Genomic DNA, 19,057 nt, shown 5'->3' on the forward strand with positions numbered 1-19,057 from the left:
TTATCCTTATCCTTATCCATATCATTATTCTTATCCTTATTTTGATTCTTATTCTTATCCATATCCTTATTCTTATGTTTTTATTTTAATTCTTATTCTTATTTTTCTTATCATTCCCATTCCCACTCCACCATCCCTTCCCCCTTCCCACGCGGGAGGGGATCGCCCCGGGGGCTCCACTCCGGCCGCGGGGGGACCCTGCGGGGCCCCGGGTTGGGGGGGAAACCGCAGCGCGGAGCCGCCGGGGCTCCGAGCGGGGCCGGGGCGGGGGGTCTGGGGGAGGCCGGGCTGGAGAGGGGGGTCTGGGGGAAGCCGTCCCGGGGAGGGTCCCCCCTCCCGGGCGCCAGGCGCTGCCCCCGACCCTCCGCATTAACCCCGCTGACACGGGCGGGCGCCGCCGAGCCCCGCCGGCCCCGCCGGCTCCCCCGGGGGCTGCCCCGCCGCCCCCCGCGCCCCCCGGGAGATGCCCCCCTGCAGCACGTACAGTTCTTAAGGGCTGACAGCCCACCAAGGCAAGAAGGAGAATTTTCCCCCTTCCTTTCCTTTCTCGCCGCTTTTCTCCTCGTTCTGGTCTGGCTACAATTTACGGGAGAGAAAGGGTTCGTTTAAATGTGAGGAGGAGGTGGTTTGGGGACGGAAAAGTGTTTAAATGCGGGGAGAAGAGGTAGTTTGGGGACGGAAAAGTGTTACAGTCTGGGGGGAAAAAAATCACATCGCACCGGCTTGAGTTTGGTAGCCTGCGGTGTTTGTCACCGCACCTCGCCCTGCAGGAATTGTGCGTGGAGTGGCACAAGGGGGTGGAATAGAGGGTCTCCGTGGCTGCCCAGGGCAAGAGGGAAGTCCCTGGCGCTTTGCCGCACAAAACCCTGATAGATGTCATGCCAAAATAAAGACCTTTTAAAAAAATAATAATTAAAAAAAAAAAAATCACCCCTGCTTGGGCAGTGTCTCCTTGCTGGGTTGGTTGCATCTCCTTTTTACCTCCCTGCTCCATGCTTGGGAGCCCTCAAATCTCTGGAGAGGGTGGGTAGTGGGTTTTCCCCTTCACCCTCCTCTCACCAGACCATATTTCTGTCATATCTTATATATCCTTTTTTTTTAAAATTATTGCTTTAGGACTGGGATCTGCATTTGGCATGTGCCTACATTGCTCCCCAAGAGTGGTGCTGGAGGATTGGGGCTGCACCCCAGTGTGTGTGTGGAAGTCCCGCTGGAAGGAAGGTGCCTTGGACCCCCCAAGAGGAAGGAGAATGAGAAGGACCAGGCTGGGGATGCCCAGCATTACCCCTCTGCAGCAGGGATGAGGCACACGCAGGGAAGGAGGGAGGGCGGGCGGGAGGAAAACTGATCCTGAAGTTTCCATCATGTGAAATTGAAGCGCATGTGCCTATAATGAAATATTTCCTCCCATTTCATGGCAGTTCAGTAATTCCTGATGGCAGGGAGCCTGGGAAAACAGATCCCCCTGCTCCCACCCACAGCGCCTGACCGCACGGGCAGGACAAACAAGGGCTTCGTTCTGCTGGATCCCCACCTTACAGTATCCTCCAAACTCAGCCCCACGGGGAGCCCTTTTCCCCCCTCCCCGCTCCTCCAGCAAAGGGAAATCTACATTTCCAAGGGTATTTCAGCGCAGGGCTGCAGCGGTTTGGCCCCTCCACCAGCAGCACCCGTGTCCTCCCGTGTCCCCGGGGCTGTGACCCACCCCCGGCAATAGCCACTGCTTTCATTTACTTTTGAATTATGTGGTTTTTCCAGCTCCTCTAAATTTAATTAAACTTTGACCAAAATTCTAAGCAGGGAAAGAGAATAGAAAAGGGATTTTGTGCCAGAATAAGCACACTAACAATATTAATAATAACAAAAAGCAACAACAAGCCCTTGAACACTCATGGGCTGGGTTGTAGGAGTTCAGGCTACTGGGCTGAGTCAGGCAGAGCACTGGGAGTCCTCAGGCCCCTTTGAAATGCTCCTGACACGGGATTGATGCAGCCGAGGACACCAGAAAGCTGCTGTAGCATCAGGTTTCAGCTTGGAATTGCATTTTCTTAGAGAAGATAAGCAAGGCACAGGTAAACTGGCACAGAAATAGGCAGAGCTGAGGGTCAGATTGAAATCCAGATTATGCCTGGGAAGGAGAGGTTCTGATGGGGAGCTGGACCAGTTCTTGCTTTACACTGGGAGAGAGCAAGCCATGAAGTAGAAATGCAGTGGAGGGAGACAAGATGCCAGTACCAACCACCTTCAAGTCCTAATTATTTTGTGTCCCCATTTGGATTATGGCAACACCCCAGACCTGGACAAAACCCCTGTTGTGGTGGTGGGTGATGCATCCCTTGTGTGTGGACTCTTCATCCATCCCAGTAAGCTCCTGCTCTGCTGTCCTACTGGAGCGATTCCCACTCATTTTAAGGGAATACAACACTGCTCTACCCCTGACATAGGTGACTTACTCAGCTGGAGCCAATTAATAGGTCTTGCCATGTGAATTTATATCTTCTAACAATCCACTCCCCACTTCTTAATATAAAACCACTGTTTTGGCTTTGTTTTTTTTAAGAAAGCACAGATTCTTTATTTCCTTAAAGAAAAATAATAATTCTCTCCCTTCTGCTCTCAATCTGTTCCCTTTTGATAAAGTTTGATAAAGAGTTGATCAAAGAGTTTATTCCGGCTTAGCTCCTGAGATGCTGCTAACAGGATGGAGTCAGGATCATATAAATTCCTCAGCCAGATAAATGTCCTGTGTAATCCTGTATCTGTTCCTGACAGTAGCCAGTCTCAGATGCTTCCCAGGATGCGACAAGAAAGCTTTGCCACATCTGCAGATGGAACTACCTGCCTACAAAGAAACCATACTCTCAGTGCTGACCCCTTAGATGGATTTTAAAAAGGTCCAGAAAGTCAGGGTTTGTTAATTTTATTAATGATTTTATTAATTTTACTTTTTGGGACCAACAGGAAAGCAGTCTCAAGGCTGTAAGTCACCTGAGGAGACAAGTGGGTGTCACAGTGGTGACTCCCAGACCCAGAGGCTCTGTGATCCTTCCACACATGGGTTTTGCTTCGTTTCCCATGTGCCGAATGTGTCACAAGAGTGGGAGGCAGGACCTTGGAACTGTCCCGCCAACACGAGTTTGCAATGAACATTACTCATTTCTTGGTACAGAACTAATTGGGGGATTTCAGGACCTGATGCAGAAAGACCAGCGGGGAAAATTACTGTATCCCGCATTTTCCATGGCTGCTTAGGATCATGGAGGCTCACATTTATTAATGCTTTGGCACTGATTAGATCTAAGTTGGATTAAACAATGCCGGGAAAACAAGTCATCCCAGATTAGACACAGAAATGACCAACAGGCTGTGAAGGAACTCAGAGCACAAACTGTGAGCCTGATCCAGCTAATGGAGTCCAACACATTGTGCTTGGGATGCTCAGAACCACTGCTTCAGGGACAAGCCGCTTAGTTCTTGAATTCAAAGAGCTGCAATCAAATGAATTCCGTGGGAGTGTGCCAGGGTGAGCTCCTTTCAGTGACTTTGGATGGAGAAAATCCTGGTGCACTCCCCATAGCAAAGATCCAGCTTCTTTGCTGGATCTTTCTACTTTCACAGCATGTTTCCCTCTGCAGAGCACCCTGAGGGTATCCCCAGGCAGCACCAGTCATGGAGCCCCTTCTTCTGAGCAAAAGCAGCTTATTTAACAGCTGCTTTGCTTGAATAGCTACAATGGCTTGAAGCTGAGAGTGGACTAAGGGTTAGATATTAGGAAGAAATTCTTCCTGAAGGGATGAGGAAGGTCTGGAATTCAGCCCCCACCTTGAACATTATTGAAGGAACCCTCTAGATCTTCTCCTGGGTCCCATCTCATACCCAGGTCTATCCCTCACAGTTAAATGTTGATTTTCCTGGAACATTTTCCTTTTCTCACATCACCAGCTCAGAGCAGACTCCTGGCTCAGAAAGCCAAGGAGAAGCAAAGCCACTCCAGCACCAAGGATGGACACCAGTGTCTGCAGGCAGCACCACAGCTCTAATAACAAAGAAATAATAACAATGTGCTTAAATTACACAACTCATCCCTTTCTTTGTTATTTTTCTTTTTTAAAAAATGGATTCAAATACATTTTGCCTTTACAGTAGCCACTTCTATTGGATTTTTTTCCCCACAGTGTTGTCTCATCTTCTTATAGAAATACATTTACAAGCTCAAAAAGAGGCAAAGAGCAGCTTCCCAAAAACACACTTTTACCCTTGTGAAGCATCATCCCTTTTCCCTTCAGGCTTCAGGGGAGGGTGATACCATGTCTGTGATATGTATATTTTGACTCACTCCTGTCTCCCATTCAGTAAATACTCTCAAGAGAAAATACTCTCCAAGAGAAGAAGTCCTGTTCTTCATTTCTTATTTGCTTTCCAGTTGCTTTCCCAACAGCCCCGTTTTCAGACTTTCTGAGTTAGAAGCATCTCTTCATTTGGTGGTTTACTGGAAAAGCTGTTCACATCTATAAACAAAGCTTATTCTTCCTGATTTTATCTTTCTCCATTTTATTGTTTCCGGTTGTTATTCATTTTGGACGACCCTTCCACGGGGACTTTCCAAAGAAGAGAATCCAAAGTGATATAAAAATGCATCTGAATGACATCCAGGAATAAAAGTGGGAGGTGATTATAAATGCATGACTACCTTTTACTGGAAGAAGTGAAATATGCAGGAAGAAATTCAGGCTGGATATAATCAGCCTGGGAGAGCTCACCCTGAGGGTGATCAGCTACTGTGCTTGGGCATTTTGACGTCAGAGCAAGACTCAGGGAGAAAAGCATCAATCCCAAAAATGCTTAAAATTCTCCTAAAAAGAACTTTTAAGCCTGAAAGTTTGCCTGCTTTTCCTTTCTAATCACAGCAGTTGGTCTAATGAGTGATATTCCTACAAACACTGTTTCGTTCAACCCTTGGTATGGCACTTTGTTCTTCCAGGATCCTTTATTATCATAATTTTAAAGCACAGTTTGGCTGCACATTGATCTTCCTCAACCCAATTCTGTATGGGAGAAAGGAAACGCCTTCAATCAGTTTGGAAGCTGATTATGAATTCCTTGGCCAAACTCTATAGATTCGGTTACACCTTCCCTGGTATTTTTTGGTTTCCCATCCCTTCTTCCACATTCCCTGTTTAAGGAAAGTTCATCTGATTTCTGTAGTCTGCAACCACAATTTTCTCTGTCTTTTTAAAACCCTTCCAAATGAAAGAGCTCACATAATTTACTTGTCGGATGGGACGGCACAGCTGAACTTCCATCAGGAACCAACCCTGCACTGACGAGAAGTGCTGCAATTCCGTGAAGAAGCAAATAGGAAGGATTGGGAGCCTCTGCAAGATGCAGACCAGGCAGGATGGTGAGTGTCTGAATGTCTGAGCAGCAACTCCAAACCCGAAGCACCAACATAATTCCTTTCTTTTTCTCTCTTGCTCCTAGCAGCATCTCTGTTCAATTCATAATGCCAGAACAGCAGCCCTTGCCCTGTAGCCCTTCCAGTCCCACTAATCCCAACCAGGCAAACACCTGAAGAGGCAGCAGCTGTTGCACAGTGGCACGTGAAGAGCCCTCATTTCAATCTGCTTTTCCAGTGGAGCTGGGTTGCAGACATGCCTTACTTTCCTTTGATTTCTCTGCAGGAAAAGAGCTTGAATCCACCAGGAGCAAAGAGCAATAAATCTGCCTAAAGAAAGAGCAATCAAGCCTAGTAAATAACCACATGTCTATAAACTTAAAGTGGAGGAAAGAGGAATTCAGGGGTATAACATATACCCCAGCAAAGTTTGAGTGCTGTTAGTTGTAACCCTCATCTCTCTCCCCAGGAGAGCAGGAGATCAGCTCCTTACATTTGAACCATTTTTTTGGCATTTCTGCTCCTCATCTGGCGAATTTGGGATCTTACTTCACCGCCAGAACCACCATGTACACCTACCCAAGGGCTTAGAAGTCATGGCTTGGTCAAGTTCTGTTGTATCTAAACATTGTTCATATTTATGGAAGAAGTTTATGGGGAAACTGGATGGTTCAGCTGTCTGTGTAAATTCTTACACATGTGATATATCAGCCTTTACAAAGACATGGTTAAACTCCAGGATTATCAATAATCCAATTATACTAAACAATGTAAGTTCTAAAGGTGAAAAGGGGGAAGCAGATCTGGAAGGGGGTTTTGGGTTACACAAGGTCGCTCCAGAACCCGTCTGGATGTCAGCGACAATAAAATCGATCCCAATTTATGGCCTGTCAGCGGTTTGTTAGGCCCCTCCTGGAAGGCTGTAGGCACCTTCACCCAGTTTCTGAGTAACACAGAAATAAAATATGGATGCCACGTGTGGGAATGGGGCTATTTTCCAGGTGCAGTCCGTGGTGGCAGTCCCAGGGCAGGGCTGGTGCTTGAGCACAGAGGTCTGCGAGGGATATGAAATCCCACGTTCACCTGGGCAAGGCAGCTCTTCTGCAACTCATTACACAGCAGAGCTATTTTCCAAGCCTTCAGGTAAATAAAGCCTTCAAAAGCACCAGAACCCAGCTGCTCTTCCTTCCTCGCGTCCCAGGGCTTTCTTTAATAAATTCCATACTGGGGAAGTGGAAAGCAGAGTTGTTTTCTGCTCTTGGAACATTTCAGCTACGCTCTTCCCACATCTATTTTCCCAAGGACTGAGAGGGCCACAAGCCAGGTCTTCTCCTGCCTCTTCCGCAGAGAGGAAAGGATTCCTCGTGGGAAGGGCATTAAAGATGTGACCCCCCCCTCAAAGGAATGGTCATGTCAGGAGGACAGGACTGAGGCAGGATAGGGGAGTAGTCCTTTTGCTTGCAGGAAGCCACCAGCTGCTTCAGGAGGCTGAGTTTTGGAGGGGGATTTCTGTAGAGCTCTCTAATGCCACCCCTTTGGATGGCAGCAGTGCCAGATATTCCATCTCTGCCCCCCTGAGCGCTCCAGCTCCACGGCAGAAAGACCCATTTGCTCAGGGGAAGGCATTAGGATTTCTGTAAACAGAGATTAAATATGCCTCTGGGTGACAAATGCCCACGTCAGGCACCAGCTGCCAAGTGCCAAACTGGCATCCTGTTCTCAGGAAGGCACATGTATAAGGCATCCACGCTCATGGAATTGCTGTACTTTTATGGTCATGGACACGGGAGGCTTTAAACACTCTGGATTTCTGTGCATTAAGACGTGTTGGCTCAGACATCCCTTGTAGGTGCTCCAGAGAGGGACGTGGCAGGGCTGGCACAAAGCAGAGGCTCTGCCTGCCCTTGGCTGTGCCATCCATCATCGAGGAGCTAACGCATCTTCTCACACGTCTGTCCTCGTTCGCCCAAAAAATAAATAAATACTGCCTCTAGTTTCAGGGCTGAATCCTTAGGTGGTCATGGCAGTGACAGAGATGCCCCTGGATTTCTATGGAAAACAGTAGGAAATGGGCTCTTACAGGACAAAGGAAGAAATTCCCGGGAGGAAATTTCAATTTCACTGTGGAAAAATGGCTTTGAACGTAACCACCTTCCACCACTGCGGCAAAACCAAGCGTTGAATCAGAAAAGCAAAAACCAACCCACTGCCAAAAAAAAGGTGGCTGAGGGCAACTGGAAAATAGGGCCAAGTTTGATTTCTGTTCCCCAGAAATATGTAGGAAATATAAAGCTCTATTTTATGCAGTAAAAATTGAGTGAGTAGAGCACCTGATTTGGATCAGACTGTGACAATCCCTAAAATACACAGACTACCAGAAAACTACCTTCGCATGTCTCACACTCACTTCCCTAAGGAATATCATGACTCCGTAGCTGTCTCTGCCTGCTTCCTTTGAAGGAAAAGGCAAAACTTGCACTGACACAACTAAAAGCAAAACCAAGCCCATTAACTATAAACTCTCACAGGAAAACCCATGTGCACTCCTCTGTGCTCTTCCAGCCAAAATCCTTTCAGTGCGCACCTGCTTTCTGTTTGTTTTGGTGAACGTAGAAAAGCTCTAACTTTACTGAAAAACAGTTCTGATTTCTCTAAAAAAAGAAAAGGAAAAAATTTCAAAAATCAAGTAAAGCATCAGTTGCTGATTTATTTCCCTCCTTCAGGTTTTAGTGGGGTCTCTATAAAATCCTCTGGTTGAGCCAGCTCCATTTATTGCCAGTATTGTGCTCGGCTGAATGAAGGTCCTGCATGTTTTGTTTGTTATTCTGAGTCATATCACAAACATTTTAGCAAGAGGTCCAAAGACTTACAGGGAACACAGAGAAGCCAAAATCGCCAGATGGAGAAAAGCACATCTTAAGAGGATGACATTTGGCACGAGAAGCAGAAGAGAATTAGACTTTGGTTTGATCTGCCCCGTATTATATCACCGCTTGTACTTTGCAGGAAATTGTTGAGGTTGAACCAAAATAAAGATCAAGTTTTAGAGCATTTTCTCTTTGCATATTCTTTTGGGACCTCACATCTTTCAGTATGCAACCTATTAATTACAAATACATACACACACTCACATCCAATTTGATTATTTGGGCTTCATCTGGCCCTTCAGAGGGAACCAGATGAAAGTAATAATCAGTTAATTCGCTACAAAGCAAAAATAAATTTAAAAAAAATCAAAGCTAGACAAACATATCGTGTTCTCATGGAAAACAACAACAGAAAGGGCTGAACTGGCAGGCGAATTAACAGAGCTCTTCCACACCTCTGTCAAAATGGGATGCTGGAATCCACTGGTGATGAATGACATTGAGTGGGGACCACAGTGTCCCTGCTGTCCCTTGGGGTGCACGGGAGGCAGAGCATCCCAGTGTGGTGCTGGCAGGGAACAAGGCAATGATGCCCAAGGAAATTTGGGTTGTTTTCTGCCTATCGGGAGCTGCCAGACCTCAAAATAGGGTTGTTGATGCTGGAGCCTTCCACAAGGCTTCCATGTCTTTTCCCAGAGCAGAGGAGAAGGAGGAGAGCTAAAGGCAGAGACACATTTGCCAAGAACAAATGACCATTTCCAAGATGCCTCTCTGGAGATGGACACTTCATATCCTGAGCATCCCAGGGCTCACTTCGCAGTTCCACCCTGATCCAAAATGGAAGGAGAAAGAGGAAAAGGGAAGAAGATGGGACTTTCTGGAAGAATACTGATTTAATGAGTTTGTCTGTTGGATGGAGGTGCTTTTCTAAAGAATTCGCAGCACTTACACCAGACTAAGGAGAAATCCTGGCTTTTTAGACAACAAAATTAAGTTGTTCTGTTGGTTGGTGCAAAAATCATTGCCTAGTCCTAAAAACTTCAGCCATTTCATTGCTTCACAGAGCTATGAATCAGATTTGTGGGTTTTTTAATCATATTACAATATTTAATATGATCATTGCTATTGTGATTTAATACGATCATTAAAAAAACAGGGATGTTAAACTGATAAAGCTTTAGTGCTTGATTCCTACTCAGTTGTGGGGCCACAAAGGTGTCATTCCCCCTAAAAAAATAGGTGATTGTGTTGGACTTGACTCAAAAAAGAAATAACTACAGGGGGACCACCTGAGAGCTGGGTAAATCCAGAGTTTTGCTAAGGATGAGGAAGTACAGCAGCTGCAGGCCTGGGCCAACACACTTTGAAATTCCATGCATAAATGACTGCCCAGAGTTGTTGTTAAGCTGAAAACTGTTCTCACCATAAATTCCAGCGAATACAGGAGAGCCAGCAAGGGAAGAGCCGAGGACACCACGTATCCCGTTACATTTTTAACTGCCTGGATTCAGTTTTGAACTCAATATGAAACCCACAAAGAGAAGCCAGGAAAAATTAGCCTTTAAGAATCAAGAGAAATGTGCAAATTAAAAAAAAATGTATCCACCTCCCATAAAATCCCAAGTTAAGCAACAGCCTAATGGTCTGTGAAGTTATTTCTCCTTCAGTCATGTACGTTTGGCTCTTGCTGAGCAGCTTCACTTTAGTCTCAGATCAGGTTCATTACGTGCTAATATCCAGCATTTGCAGGAAAGTGCACTTGAGTTGCACACAGCAGGGCTTGGAAACAGGGCTAGATCACAGATCATGTCATAAACTGTTGCTTTCAGTGGCTTTATTATTCTGCAGCACCAACTTTTTCAGGGACAAGGCTTGATACTGTGCAGAAGCCCATCTGCGAATGGAAGTGGGTGATGCTTTCTGTTTCAGGGCAGTCTGGTAGTAAAAACGAGATGCTGAGGGCTGACACCAGGCCCAGCAGATCTTCAGCTGGGTCTGTTTCACTTGGGGAAGGATGATGTTTTTATGCATTGCAAGAATCCTGGCACAAATCAGGGCTTGTGTGTTGTATGGATGTCTGGCAAGAGTCTTCCCTGCCGCGGTTTCCGGTGCAAGATGCTATCTGCACATACTAAATCAATGGGGCTGTGCATGGTTGGAGGTACAAATACATGTTTTGGGGGGGATATGGATCCTCACTGTGTAGAAGTATCTCCCTGACTGAGATATCTTCAGCTAAGAACTTGAAGTTTAAAAAAAAAAAAATGCAGTGACTTTGCACTTCACCTTCTCTAGGAAAGTCCATCAGATGAGAAACCCATATTTGGCTTGGAAACTCTAGTTCTGCAAAAATCCCACATGAGATCACCAACACTGTTTGCAAATGTGGCCCTTGGCTTCCAGAGAGGGACCACAACCATTCCCATGGATCAGGACAGCCCTGGGTGTTGCACATTGCAGCAAGTCATAACGGCCCTGGGGGAGAAAAAGGCAGCAACATTTTTGGGTCAAGAACCTATCAAACTGATTGTTTCTGCCCTTATTTGAGACTGTTTGAAGATGAGATACACAAACAACAACAATAAAATGTTTTTAATCTGGACCGTCAAGTATGGAAGGATATTTGTGGTAAGGGAGAAATTTGCCACCCACTGCTGTTGCTTTGGTGTACGATTCCTGCGGTTGCTCTTTACTCATTCCCTGAAAGAAACTAACACAAAAACAAATTCCAAGCCATAAAGTGGGATTTCCAGATAATGCATTATTTCTTAAGGGAGTGGAAAAAAAACCCACATAGGATCACTCTTTCCCCCTGTTTCATTGACCTTTTAATATTTTCCAGCATTTTTGTGGAATCCCCTATTATTTGCAGTCATTACTGAGAAGACCCCAATCCTCTAAGCTGTCCTCATGCAGGTCCACATAGCAGGGTCGGGTCATCATTCAGTAGCAGCACAGGCCTAAAGCAAAACAAAACCAAAAGCAAAGATCATTACTAGTGATACAGAAACCTCAGTGCCTTGTCCCAAGGCTTGGTTCAGCAACCAAAATTTGGATTCTGGCTTACGTGAACCAACCAAAAGCCTCCAGAATTTGTGAAGTTCATCTGGAGTTTCTGGAACTCTTGGAAGAAAGCAGGGATGGAGAGATTTGGCGTTTTTTTCCTGTAATTTTCCATGATCCCAGAAATAAACAGGGCCATGACGGTGGTGGGGTGGGGTGGAGGAACTTCAGAGATGCAGTTTTGGGAGATGATGCAAGACCATGGCGGTGGCAGGAGTTGCAGGAGAGTTAATGCTCTCTTTGCCCTGACCTGTCTCTCCCTTCGTTTAGGCTTAAAAAGAGGAGTTTGTGTCAAAGTTTGCTGCAGACTTTGGGGGCTCAGGTGTTATTTGATTTATGCTTCTGGTGGAGAAACCCTGAATATTTCAAAGCCATGGTGCTGCTCTCCAAACTCAGCACTCCGTCATGCGCCTCCAAACCCCATTCAAAAGCTCACACTGGGCTTTCCTATCAGTCCTCACACAAAAAGACCCAAAAAAATCCATGCAAGGAGCATGATCCAGTCCTTGATCTCACCTACATGCCTTCAAGGGGAGAGCTGTGATTACAAGGTCTACTTCTCTCCACTGCAGACTCCTCATGCCTTGCTTTGTGTGAACATTTTGAAGCCCCTTTTACTGCCCCTTTTTACTCCCTCAAAAAGGAGGTCACCAAACCCATGGCCTCATCCTCAGAGCGCTCAAAATGGGCAGTGTGTTGGCTCAGAGGCTGGATTATTTCTCAGTGAGAATTAGGTTTGTAAGAGAACATTCACATGTGCTGTGAGCAGAATTTCCTTCCAGAGGGTTGCATGAGGTTTCTGACCACTGTATCTGTGTGTTCTTCAAGATGACGTATCGTGTTACTAATTCCCCTAATTGCATGTCTGGGCTAAAAACAGACTGAGTTTTCCTAAGAAGTTACATTCTTAATAACATTACTTAAAACACTGTGGTAAATTCAAGTAAATTTTGAACCGATGCACGTAGGTTATAAATCAGGATATAGATGCAGATAATGTTTACCTTAAGCTTGTTTATCTGACTCTGCCACTCATTTGTTCTGTGTTTTGCCAAAATGCAGCAATGCAAGACAGAGTGGTTGGAAGAGATTCAAGCTTTCCTTCTTCAGGCTCCTACTGCGTGGAGCATTTCCAGGAGTGCAATGCCCAAAAAATAACCATATATAATACTCTTTTCCCCAAAACAATCTAGCAGAAAAATGGACAACTAGATGCAGCTTCCCCTTCTCTTTTTGAGCCTAAATATTGTGCCATGGTGAGGCAGATTTGCTCCTGATTGAGCACACATTTGAAGAAGGTCCAGGAGAAAAGAGCCTCAGGGAAATCTTGGATGCAGAACAGCTCTTAGTGATGCATCTCCACATGGCCTGTCAGCGTTATACGGCCCTACCTAGAGGTATTTTGATAATTTAGAGATAATTTTAGGTTAAAATGTTGTTATCCTGCTAGAAACAATTCCCTGGAGAACCCCATGAGATGCTGAGAGCAGGAGGTGGGGGCTGTGAGACGTCCGTGAGCCGCCGCCGCGCCGGCTCCATGCCCTCCCACGGGGACCAGCAGGACGATGTGGGGCTGAGTCATCTGAGGGGAGGACACAGCCTTGGCAGTGGAGAGCAAGATGCATGGAGGCACTTGACATAGAAGTGAAGCAATCTGGAAGGTGGAGTTTTTGAGGGGAGTGGGTGTTGATTTTTCCAAATCAGATTTTTTTTAAGCCGCGAATATCAATCCTGAAATTTCCACAGAGGTCAGGAAATGACACACATGTGCATTGTTGTCACCTCCAGAAGGAGAGGGGAGGCTGCCTTTGGCCATGGCCCAGCAGCAGTGAACACGCACTTTTGGGAAGAGCATTATCTCACCACTGACAGGCCACTTGCAGAGGGAAGCAACTTGCTTTCCTCCTTTTAATGCCATCATCTTCACAAGAGCACCAGGAATACACAGAGACTTGGAGAAACTCTCCTTTGGAAACATGGGAAGTTGAATGAAAATATTGCCCAGGAGGCAGCCAGCCCAGGGGTGGCATTTTGGGGGAGATTTTCACAGAGAGTTGTCATTTATTCTCCCCATTTCCCTTTCCCCACCAGCACGACTTTAGGATGTCCTGTAGCATGGGTAGCAACACCCAAGGCAAATTCTCTGACATATTCAGGAAGAATTTATTCATGGAAAAGGTTGTTAAGCATTGGAAGAGGCTGCCCAGGGAGGTGGGGGAGTTCCCATCCCTGGAGGTGTCCAAGGAAGGCCTGGACATGACACTCAGTGCTCTGGGTTGGTTGACAAGGCGGGGATCGGTCACAGGTTGGACTCAGTGGTCTGGGAGCTCTTTTCCAACCCAAAGATTCTATGATTCACTGGATGTTATCTTCTTCTTCCAGTGATGAGTGAGTCAAAAGATCACAAGTCACCAGGAAACATGACAAATCACCAAACATTTGCACATCCCCCCAAGCACACAGATGAGCTCTGATGCCAGTGCCGGATATTCGCTATTCATGGAGGACCAGCTGTGGTCTCCACCATCAGAGTTTATTTGGTGCTCTCAGTCTGTAGCAGAAGTGTCCAACTCTGTGGTATATCTAACACCAACCCTCCCACAAGGTCCCCAGAGACCAGTCCTCATTCAGAGACCCTCAGCACCGGGATGGTGGCGTCTGGAGTAGCACAGACAAGAAACTGTGAGCTGTCAGCTCCAACCCCTGACCCATCCTCCCCAGCCCTCATTGCCAAAACCAGGGACGGTCCACTGACCAGTCTGTGGAGCTCTAGTGCACTGCTGATGGAAGTGGATGGCTCCTGACATTTTCCATTCCAGTGGGTTCTCTTTCTTTCTCAGATCTCCATCCACCCTCAGCTGGACTCTACCAATGCAGCCAACCTGCATTTAAGCACTAATGACATATGCATTTATCCAGGATTTTTTTTTTTTTTCTCTTGGTCAGCTTAAGAGGCAGCAGAGGAGGGAAGGAGAATGCCCAGCTTTTAGATACTTGAAGTGCATCAGGTGTGATGCCCCTGGAGCAGCCCCTGCCATTCTGGAGTAATGAGCTTATTGCAACACATGGGAAGAAAGATGTTTGCATCACTTCCCAACAGCACATACTTTTCCTCTCCTGGGTCCTGAACACTTCAAGCCTGCTAACAATGGATTTTTATATTTTTTTAAGACATGCTTTTTAAGACATGAAGTATATGAATCCTTTGCATTTTCGGTGATGGCTCCTAAAACCAACAGTGGCACTTTCTATAATTTTCCATCCCCTTTCATTTCTCTCATCCTATTAAGATTACCAAGATGCACATCAACTAAAATGCTTTCAAGGGCGCTATTTTGACATCAAGATCATTATAGAGCAAGGGACTAATTATGAACATGTCTCAGACCAAGGGTAGAGAGCCCTTTTCCACCCTGCAACATGCAGCCAGAGCAGTGTCAGAGACGTTTGCATCTCCTTGTTGCTTTGTTTGCCAGGACTGATAAGCTGAAGAAAATAACGACAAATACGAAAAACCCCAAAAAAACCTGGATGGCAGTCCAGAAATCAAGTGTAACATGCTTTTTAAGGATAGCAAGCTTGAGTGATAAATAAAATTGGAGCCTAGACTGGGGCTTTTTTTGTTAGAACCAAGTGAGTTCAGCTCTGGACAGTGTCCAGGGAGCCTTTCTTGTTTGAGAGAGAAATGAGAGGGAGAGTTTGATGAGACTTTCCTTCTGCAGGTAAGGAGGGAGAGGCTGGATGCAGCAACACACTCCTGCTCCCATCCATCAGCTTTGTGCCAAGTCTGCTGGCAGTGGCCAGATCCAACAAACCCCCTAGGAATTTTTAGGAGGATTATGTTTTTCCCATAGTCAAGGAAAAGAAAGACAAACAAGCTCTTGAATTGTTCTTTACAGAGAAAGCTGAGCCCTGTTTTTCATGAACTAAGCCCAGGCCTCTCTGACGACAGAGATTAAAATTGAAGAGCTCAACATCTCCACCTGGGAGCCCCTGATTTACAGGTTCCTCCCCAAAGGAGGAACTTTGGTTGCTGGTGGAGCGGTGCCATCCCCTGAGGCACCACTTTTCAGACCCAGCCAGTTTGGTGTGCTCAGAAACAGCCTCAGAGGTGTTTTCCTCCTCTTCCTCCAACACTCAGTCTTTTGCAGGCTAAATTAATGCATATTTGGAAGTTGACAGTTCATTTATAGACCTCAGATGGTCAAGCCCAAGGAATTTCTCTTGGCCTTGGTTTGCATTTTGTGGGCAGTGTTGCCAGTGGGGAGAGTTTCCCTCCACTGCAAGCCCGGTCCTGCTTTGCCAATCTCCAGGAGGCAACCTCGTAAAGTTGTGAAAGACACTCATTCTGTGTGCCCTTAATTAATGACACACATCCTTAATGAATTATGCACCCCTTTTTAATCCCAGATTCACTTCACACTCAGTCTAAGCTGTGGCAAGTCTTTGGCTCATTTTCCAGCACAGACCCATGGCAAAGTGGCAGATGTTACATGTGGTCCCAGTAAAGAGGTGGCACAGTAGGTGCTAAAATTTACCTATCCCACCCTCCCACCTTCCCCTGCCACTGCTGGAAGCAGCTGGGTTGTGGCATCTCCAAAGGCATCTCCTAAAACTTGGAGGGAATATTAATACCAGATGGGTAACTGTGGGAGGTATTTTGAGGGCTGGAGATGCTTCCCTGAGATGCTGAGTGTCTTGATCATTTCCCTGCCTCTATTTCTAGAAGAAGAGATGCCAAACCCTAAGAGAAAGCCTCTTGATCACACGTTTTGATTTTTTTTCCCTTCCTGGTCCCCTGGCTATGGTCTGGTGTCCCCCCCCCTATTTTCCCCTAAATTCACGCAATTTTTCCAGCTCCTGTTACATGGTGGGAGTTCACTTCCCCCAGACACCCAGCCAGGGCTGAATTCCTCCCTCTGCCATTTGGAGGTGGTTTTCCCTTCCTTAGAAGTTATTTTTCTTTCTCTGAACCACGACTTGTGATTCCTGAGATCTTCCTAAAAAGCCTGATGCCAGCCCTGCTCATCCTGAAACCCTCAGTTGCCCTAGAAATAAAGCAGAGAGTTAATTTCTGACTCTAGTTTTAATCAATGTTCCACAATATTTATTAAAAGGGCACTTTTTCCTGTAAGTGATTGTACTGGGGTAGCAACAACACGCTGTAGGAGACAAGTTTGGAGTGTGAGGTCAGATATTTTATCAAACTAAATCTGTGAGACATTGAACAAAACTCAAATGGCTTTACGGTTCAGGGGCTTTTCAAACTCCTTTTTTTTTCTAGTCACGGCAGAGAAAAAGAGCCATTTGTTAGAAAAACAGTGTCAGGGAAGTTACATATGACATTTGCCAACGTTACATCATCAAAGCTAAATCTCTGACAGATCTGTAAACAGCAACTTTTCATATAAATGTCGATGGGGCCTCGCGCATGTGCCTTTAGCACCGTGTGACTGCGTTTGCAGCGAGGAGAAAATGCATGGAAAAGGGTGATATCTGCTCACACTGAGGGGTTCAGGTTGTTCTTTGCAGGTTTGGGATTTACAACAGAAAATTGTGGTTTTCCTTTAAAATCAGAATAAAGTGCTCCAGCCGAGGGCAGGTTTCCGTTGCACGTTGAGAGCACGCGTGCTTCTCAATTCTAGATTTTGAGAGCGAGGTGGGATTTGGCTGTGAAAGAGAAGAGTGTCCTGGGAATTACCCTTTGGAGGTGTCGAGGAGCATCCAGAAGATATGGAGTGAAATAGTCACCTCTTTCCCCAATGCTCTGACAGGTCTCAGGGACAGAGGCTGCACTGAGGGACTGCACAGGTTGGTTGGGGGTGAAAAGTGGGTTAAAGCCACTCATTACCTTTCCCAGGTCCCTCCCATGACTCTTCCAACCCTTCAGTGATACAGAACCAAACAAAAGTCCTGCTCTACATGTGCCAGTCCTGCTGGAGAGGGCAGGACTTGAACTGTACTGCTTATCCAAGGATCAGGTACATTTTAATTTGAATAAACAAAAGCTTAAGATATTACAAAACCCTTCCAGGAAGCTGAGCATGAGCAGGTTACAATTATTTTCTGGTTTTGCTTTCCTAGCAGTCTGCCTTCCCTACTCATCCTCTGTGTTCTTGGTTCATTTAAATATTAGTTAAGAAAATACTTCCTCTTCAAATTCTGACACCAGAGCTAACACCTAAACACACTGCATGTGAACCTGCAGAGTAATTAAATGGATGGCACTGAAAACACAAATCTGTGTAATCTTTCTGAATTTTTTAATGCTGTTTTTCCCCTCTGCAGGACACACACACACAGCTTGTTCTGAAGAAGTGAGATTTTATTCTATACTATTTTCTGTCCAACACAGAGTAACTTTAAGCTCCCACTGATTTGCAGAAGCACCCAAAAGATGTTGTGATGCCTTGCAGGGTTGTGCTCAGAATCCCCTGAATGATTTTCCATGGGCTGGAGAGACCCTCTGAGAAATCTTGCTGAACTGCTGTTGAAGTGACAGGCCCTACACAACAGCAGATTTTCACTTTATCTACACTTATAGCAAAATGGAAACAAAATGTGCTTTAAAGTAAACAATAGTATTTTCAGAGTCTGGCTTATTTTCTTGCTTTGGTGAGTTCCCAACCAAAGCTTTTCACACTGTGGACAACAATGAAAAGGTAAAGCAGGGAAAGTGAAATCCCAGCCTGACTGAAGTCAGTGGGAAAGTTGCCACTGATTTTAACAGGGCCAAGTTTTACCCAAAAAACTCTGTAAACTGAGAGGAGGATCATTTGGGAACTGCAAAGCTGATGGCTGAGATCTCTGCTCTTCTCTTGCCCATAGAAGCTGGTTGCACAATCAGGGATAAAAAAACACACCAGCATCTATTAAACACTGTGAAAACTTCAAACACTTAAAGTTCTGAATTATGGGACGAAACTTGATGTCAAGATGAACCACAGACTTGCACGGTTTGTTGTTTGGTGTTTGCATCCTTATTTTATTTGCACAGGCATAAGAAGGGACAACTTGCCCCGGTGAGCTTTTGCTGAAGAACGTATTTACCCAGAACCAATTAAATCAACAACATCTGAACGTCATTGCAGAGGGTTATCGGGTTTTTCCCCTTCGTCATATGAGGAAGGTGATAAAGCAGATGTGACCACAAAGCATGTCATCAGCATTATTTGGTTAGTGTGGATTTCAGTTGCAGCAATTCAGTGAGGCTTCCCAAGGCAAGAGGGATCCCACAGGCAACTGTGGGATCAGCTCCCTGAAGGGGCAGAGCCTGGAGAGGAGAACAACTGAGAGAGTAAGTCCTGTGAGGAGCACCTGGGCAGGCTGGGGCATGGAGAAAAGGGAGCTCAAGGGGAACCTTCTTGCTCTCTACAACTCCCTGACAGGAGGGTGGAGCCCAATGGGTGTCAGGCTCTGCTCCCAGGCAACTAATGACAGGACAAGAGGAAACAGCCTCAAGTTGTCCCAGGGAGCTTCAGGTTGGACATTGGGAAGAATTTCTTCTCAGAAAGGGTTATCAAGTATTGGAAGGGGCTGCCCAGGGAGGTGATGGGGTCTCCATCCCTGGAGGTGCTCAAGGAACAACTGGATGTGGCACTCAGTGCTCTGGGCTGGTTAACAAGGTAGGGATTTGGCACAGGTTGGACTCGATGGTCTTGGAGCTCTTTTCCAACCTCAGTGACCCTGTGATTCTGAGAAGAAAGGGCAAAACATATTGGTCTATGGAAAT

Source organism: Pipra filicauda, unplaced genomic scaffold (genome assembly GCF_003945595.2).
Source record: "Pipra filicauda isolate LSUMZ 115617 unplaced genomic scaffold, ASM394559v2 scaffold159_size1710840_pilon, whole genome shotgun sequence".
Taxonomy (NCBI): domain Eukaryota; kingdom Metazoa; phylum Chordata; class Aves; order Passeriformes; family Pipridae; genus Pipra; species Pipra filicauda.